Source organism: Thermobia domestica, chromosome 5 (genome assembly GCF_964235325.1).
Source record: "Thermobia domestica chromosome 5, izTheDome1.hap1.1, whole genome shotgun sequence".
NCBI lineage: Eukaryota > Metazoa > Arthropoda > Insecta > Zygentoma > Lepismatidae > Thermobia > Thermobia domestica.
The window spans coordinates 238,891,193-238,898,964 of NC_137458.1; positions in this window are offsets into that span (position 1 = coordinate 238,891,193).

The following is a 7,772-nucleotide window of genomic DNA, read 5'->3' on the forward strand; positions in this document are numbered from 1 at the left end:
TGTTTTGTACCGACAACTAAATAATCGTTGCCAGCTTTTAGCACAGGATAGACAAGAGGGAAGCGTGCTTACACGCTGCTCCCGAAGCCCTATCTCCCCCTGAGGGTTACCGGGCCACCACAAGGCAGGTGACCCGGCCATACACAAGGGATCCCTCCCCCTTTCTCAGCACAGGCTTGGGACCGGCCACGGCGGGATCTAACAAGGTACATTCGCGAAGTGTTCCCTCGGGATTCGTCTATAACTGATTCAAATGCAAAGTTCTCCGCAGCTCAATGAGTATTGTACTAATTTTAGCGGCCCATACGGGTAATTTGCAAATTTATGGGCCTTCTTATATCCAAAATTCAATCATACACTATTATAACGCTCGGTCACAAAATTGCTTTTAGTTTCTTTAGATATAAATGGACATGAATATGGGCATATGCAAAACAAATTGGATCAAGTACTGCTTCTCTGACAGATGTTACCCATGCCGTCCGCTATGTTGGATTCAACTTTCGGCTTTTCAAATAGAAACAGGTGCATGTGTTACATCAAATTCATATAAAATTTTCTCGAAAATTCATTGTTGTAGTGAGTTTCACCGTAGCTTGTACCGTTTGCAAGGTATTGCATGTCAAATGTCAGGGACTTCACGAATATTGAACCAAATAGAAAGTTGTACAGGGCCCCGTGTATGTGTGTAATCTTTTACATGATTTATCGTTGACGAATCATTCTCTGAACGTACATACATACAGACACACAGACGTAAATAAGGAAATGGTAGGTCTTCACCCAAATCTGGGTTTACACTAGGTATTTTGGGCGTAGAGTATAGCATGGAAGTAATAACAATCACTTACAGAAATGTATTAAGATTATGATGCCAATGTTGTAAAGAGTTTGTTTATACCTACAGTATTTTTCCGGTTAAAAATTGTTTAGATTTGTCAACATCAAAAACGTAAGCGTAAGTGATATTACTCTGCAATGTCTATTCGTGAAGTGCCTGGAGGGATTTAACATGAAATACCTTTCAAACGGTACAAGCTACGGTAAAATAAACTACACCACTGAATTTCCGAGAAAATTGTACATCAATTTGATGTATCACTTGCACCCATTCCCATTTAAAAAACAAAGTAAAATCCAATGTGGCGGATTCAAGATGGCGCCGAGGTGGATAACGTGTCAGAGAAGCTGTACTTTAGTCAGTTTGTTTTGCATATGCCCACATTCATGTCCATTTACATCTAAAGAAACTAAAAGCAATTTGTGACGAGCGTTTAGTAGTGTATGATTGAATTCCGGATAAATAAAGGCCCATAAATACGCAAATTGGTATGGGCCTCTAAAATTAGTTCAATACACATTGGGCCGCGGAGAACATTGAATTTAAATCAATTTTACACGAATCCCGAGGCGACACTTCGCGAATGTACCTTGTAAGTATTAAAATGTGCTAAGTATGGTTGCAAGAGAGGTTTTTAATAATGAACTTAGGTACCTAATATTGGCACTCATCTTTTTCATGAATTGACGAAAGAATCAGCCGCGTAATTTCCGGCCAATTGTTTCATCATCGGTATCTTTGAGCAATGAGATAACAGTGGAAGACAAATTTCATTCTTCAAATTTGATGCAAGTGGTTTTGTTATTCAAATACATATCTGTTCACTTTAATCAGTTTCAGAAGCAGCGTTAATTTTATAATAATATAATGTCTGTAAGAGTTACCCTGAAAATATATTTTTTATTTCGTTTTTAGTACATAATTCATTTTTACCTGAATTTCACTGGAGTTCAATACCTTGGAAGAACTCACCCCACTTTAAACTTTAATCGCTCCCCTATCGCCTTGAATGTAACATTAGGTATATTTCCTTTAAATAAAGTTTTCAAAATATGGCAGAAATACTGGATTTTTAAAATGACCAAACCATGCTAAATAATGGCAAGTTAGACATCAGGGAGAGTTATCTTTATCTACCATTTCAATCGGGCGGATTCAAGTCTCCTTCGGAAGTGGTTCGAGTTGATGGTGAAAGATTATCAGTTCTCTGACCGGATTTTTGCAGCACATCCGAAAATGATTTCAATGCAAAAGAATTTTGTTACTCAAGACACTGCTTAAACAGTCGATCGGAGATTACATGACCCAACTTGATCGCAATTTTGAAGACGTCTTATCTCAAAACTACCAATAGAACTTGCTTTAAACAACGAAAGCGCAGTTGCCAAAGTATAACTTAGATTCACAAAGATGAACTTCGAGGTTTTGTTAATAGAAGAAGTAGGAATTCCTTACACTTAAGTGCTACGAAGTTCGTAGTGTTTCTTTGTACAACCCTGAGGTTTATTCGCAAGTTATTGCCGAATTAATACGGAGGGTGTATGTACTTTCTTTCTTTGCAGTCCCTTAAAGTGTTCTGGAAATAACTTCTGTAACTTTTGAAACCACTGGCGTATCTAGCATGTAAAATTTAGTGGGGGCATCAAAGAAAGTGATTTAAATGGTACTACCTAGCCGAACCTGTGTATAATATTCATTTCATTTCTTACCTTTCTGCTTACCTTCACGGACTCCCTTAGGTGCATGAAGAACTGTTACAATCGTTTCACAACCTAAACATTATATTCCATATAAATATAATAGTATTTATATGTTATTCTGTCATTAATAGCGGAACCGGAAGTAGTTGAAATCGGTATTGATCGATTTGTTTTGTCAAGCTGAATCGATTGACATATAGTTTATGTATGTTTCGATGTTGATTATACCCCACCCCCGGAAACTAAATTGTACTCAGTAAACTGCAAGTGTTTAACCGGAAGTAGTTGAAATCGATATCAATTGATTTGTTTTGTCAAGCTGAATCGATTGATTTATAGTTTATGTATGTTTCATTGTTGATCATATCCCACCCCGGGAAATTAAATTGGACTCAGTAAACCGGAAGTAGTTGAAATCGGTTTGTTTTGTCAAGCTGAATCGATTGATATGTACTTTATATATGTTTCGTTGTTGATTATACTCCACCCCCGGAGACTATATTATTCCCAATTAATATATAAATTAAATTAGAATAAAATATTAAATATTTTGTACTTCAAAATATTGGGGGGAACGCGTCCTCCTCGTTCCCCCCGCCAGAGACGCCCGTGTTTGAAACTGTGTTTCTCTTGAACATATGCGTGATGTGGTTTATTACGAACAGGACAAAAATAACTGTGATAGATTAATTACTAAGTAATCCGGTTAGAAACACTGTTGTTTGTATTTTAGTTCCAAAACCACCCGCCCACACTCGTTCGCTGGTCAGGTAATACTAGGGTGTGAGCAAGGCTGTGTTGATGGTTGAGTGTTACGTTTTGAACACTAATGGGGTGTTTACACTTAGTCGATTTGCGTTCGATTCAGTTGGATTGACGTCACTTTCAACTTAATCGACCGTGTAAATGGGACTTCTGGGGCGTTTACACTTGGTCGATTTAGTCGCACGACTAAATCGACTCGCTGCATTTGCCACTAAATCGAAGCAACTAGGCCGAATCAGATCGATGGATGTATTCAATTATTTCAACCACAGAAAATAGAACGTCTTTCAATTCAGTTGCCAGTCGATTAGTCGCCTTCGATCAACAAGCGATTAAGTTGAAGTCCCGTTTACACGGTCGATTAAGTTGAAAGTGACGTCAATTCAACTGAATCGAACGCAAATCGACTAAGTGTAAACGCCCCACTCAACATAATCGCTTGTTGATCGAAGGCGACTAATCGACTGGCAACTGAATTAAAAGACGTTCTATTTTCTGTGGTTGAAATAATTGAACACATCCATCAATCTGATTCGGCCTAGTTGCTTCGATTTAGTGGCAAATGCAGCGAGTCGATTTAGTCGTGCGACTAAATCGACTAAGTGTAAACGCCCCATAACAAAGAAAGCCGAAGCAGTGTTGCCAGATGATTCGCATTAAATTTCCCTATTCTAGCATCAAAAATTACCTTTTTTACAGAACAATTCCCTACGCCTAAATCTATTATTTCAATAACTATTTCTACAATTGTAAGTAAAGTTTCAAATAACGTTGTCCTTGATCAAATGATCTCTCTCTAAAAAAAAAAAAAAAAAAAAAAAAAAAAAAAAAAAAAAAAAAAAACCCAGAGAACTACACTTCTATAGTAGAATCAACAGGCATTAAGTAGTCTTAATACTGATGCAGTCGAGTCTTTGAAGTTTGTAATCAATAGGTTCTTTTTTAAATAATAATAATAATACTCTTTCCCCTTGTTTTGTAAAAATAGTGCTGCTACTCTTTCTTTTGTTAAAAAAAGCACCACCTCCCTTTCTTAAAAAAATCTAGATCACAATACACAATTTTATTGTTGATTTGTTGCCACTCCGATAAATGTGAATGTTGTGGTTTTGCATGTGTTGACTGGTTTCTTATTGCAAGTCTCAGATACGTACAATAGTTTATACGTGAAGGAAACACCGATCATGTTTTATTCTGTTTTTTACTTCCCAATAACGATAGCCATGCCTTTTTGTGAGAAATTGCAACTTATTTTTTTTATTCTGCCAATTGTAAAAGTACACTCAACAAGAATTTCCCTACACTCACATTTTAAGAAAAAATACCTTCTTTCCCCTCTGTAAATTTTGAGCATTTTTTCCCTACACCGAGGGAAATTTCCCTCCCTCTGACAACTGTGAGCCGAAGTGGGAAAAGATTCTTTGCTGTTTTCTCGTCGTTACTTGCTATTGCGATTTTGCGCAAGAGGGAAGAAAAGAAGAGGAAAGAAGTCAAAAGGCTTGGAATAGTGTTGTCGAATTTTTGACATTTGCGGTTTTCAGTTTTTGAGAAAACCGATTTCGACAGTACTAGTAAAATAACGTCTGTATCTCCATGAGGTGTATCATGCACGTGTCAGAGGTTCTGATTTGCTTCTGACGTTTCGTCTTCAAGTGGACCACAAATGATCAAGGAGATAGTGTATCGGGAGAGTTTTTCTTACCTCTACTATAAAGAAAGAAAAAGGAAAAAAGGGTCGCCTAGGGGTGTCCAAATTCGGATTCTTATTTTTCGGATTCCGGAAAGTAAAATCGGAAAATGCTGGAATTCAGGAAATTCTGAAATTTAGAAAACTATCGGAATTCGGAAGAGGGGTCTATAAAAAATTCTTTTAAAATAGTAGTAAGGAGCAATGGTCTTTACTGGTTGAGATAATCGTTAGAGGAAATAAAACCTATAATAACCACAAGAACAGAAATCAGCTATGCTTTGTGAAAAGAGCCTGAGTTTTCTTCTTTCTTGCGGGTGAGTTTGTAGTTGTTAAATCACTATATGACTTACGTACCGAAAGTCCTATCACACAAGATTCAACTGTGATTTCTAAGCTGGAAAGCTTCGCACTTAGTTGGAAATAAAACTTTTTTTTTTCAACTGGCAGTGAATGAAAGATGTCCTGTAGGCTTTTGTAATTTTAAGTAGTATAAAATTAGCAATTCGATTAGTTTTAGCTTTCTTTCAGTTAGTAATGGTAGAAACATGTGAAGATGGTATTATGAAATCCATCGGAATACTTTTTCGTTATATGTCCCGGGTTCGATCCGAGCCCCCGCCAAGTGAACTTTGTGGTGATCAAACCGTGTGCGTGGGTTTTCTCGGGGTTCTCCCGTTTCCTCCCACTTTCTTCATTCCACCATTTCATTCATTTTTCATCATCACTGTCTCCTTTAGCCTAGCCGGCATAACCGTAGGAAGTAAAACTCAAGATTTCATTCCACTTTTTCGTTACATGACTATGTGAGAAAAAACAAACTTCCTAACAATAGTATTCGATCCCAGAAATATTAATTACTTTTAAGATAATAATATGGAAATTCATGTACGTTTGAGGTTAAATTTTAGGGATGTACCGATACCCAATACCGATACTATTGGGAACATTTCTTATATATTATCAGGAATTTCCAGAATAATGAAATGATCAACATTGTAATAGGGTATATTAGATATAAGGCCAAAATTTGACATACAAAGACAAAAAGCAGAATTTCATATTAGGTTCCACACAAAAAATATATTTCCTCTAAAATTAGATCCAACTCATAAAATATACTAAAAAGCAGCAAATACTTATATAGCGTAAACTTAATTCCAAGAGTCAGTGATTGATATTTAGAGTGATCATGTTACTTTTGATAGTTGCATTGCATTTACTAGTTTCTATTACATACATACAGTGGCGGCGATTGGACGTTAAAAGTGGAGAATGCCAATATTAGTTTTCTGATTGTTTCTAACACTTTGTTTGACGAAAGATAGTATAATTGATAGGATACTATTTTTCAGTTAAAATACCGTATATCGTATTTCATGCTTTATTAAGTAAATTGACAAGAGCAACGCAAGTAGGTGTAGGTACAAGGTAGCCCTTTGTACTCTTAAACAACGAAGATCTCAGAAGAGATTTGATTCTTTGCTCATGAACATCTTAAAATTCTGTCTGGAAAATTGTGTGATTTGGCCAGTGGCCAGTTAGTCATTGGCCAACGGTCACTATTTGGTACCAAAATATTCACCATCCTCTTAGGTATTGATCAACACCAATACCATCTCTATGAGTAACCGTTCACAAGATATTTGCCAAAAAAGTTCCGATTTCGGGAGATTTAAGAAGCCATATCTCGGGAACTGTAAGTCCTAGAGAAATTATATTGGTGTTGATTAATATCTAAGAGGATGGCGAACATTTTGGTAGACGGTAAGCGGTGGCCACTGGCCAACTGGTCACCATTCCTCAGATATTGGTCAAAAAGTTCCGATTTCGGGAGATTTAAGGAGCCATATTTCGGGAACCGTAAGCCATAGAGAGATGATATTGGTGTTGATCAATACTTAAGAGGATGGTGAACATTTTGTTAACAAATAGTAACCGGTGGCCACTGGTTATATCTGCATTTTCAATATATATACGGTGATAAAAAGTGACAGCTCAATATAGCTAATTCAACAGATCCCTAATACGGAGGTTCCAAATGTGTAAATTATTATCTATTCAATTTAATCAAATACATTTAATATACAATTGCATATAAATTTCGAAAAAAATAATTCTTTATAAGTTCGTTCTGGCAATACTCTTCGAGCATTCTCAACTGTTTCTTTCTTGTGCTCTGTTCAAAAAAAAAAAAAAAAAAAAAAGCTTTGCTGCGTCTGCGAAAAGGGCATTCTTGTGTCTCCTCCAGGGGCTGCTAAATATGCGATTCGGACTAGGATTGGTCGCTGGAAGTGTGACGTCACGTGGAAGAGAGGAAATCGCGTCTATTTTTTGTATACTACGAGCATATTCTAACTGCATTTGATTGTTGAAACTACATAGAGACAAAAAAAAAAAAAATAAAATAATTCTAACTACAAATACGCAGGGTAAATTTTATATTATAGTAAATTTATATTAATGTTATCATCCACTCATTGTTATTGTTTTATGAATATTGATAGGAAATGTTAGTGATAATTCTAATTGCAGCCCTCAGAAGTCACAGAACCCGGAACGCATTGATTGTTTTTCCTTGCACTTTGTTTCTTCCTTGTTTGGGCTTTATTTATTAATTAATTTATTTTTTTAGGTTGAGATTGTTCAAATAAATGCTCTTGTTTACACGTGTTTCTATTATATTTTGGGTTTAGTTCGCGGAAAATGTGCCCGAACAAAATTCGTATAATAACTGCAAGCAGCGGCGCACATCTGTCTTCAACATTGGGGGGGACGG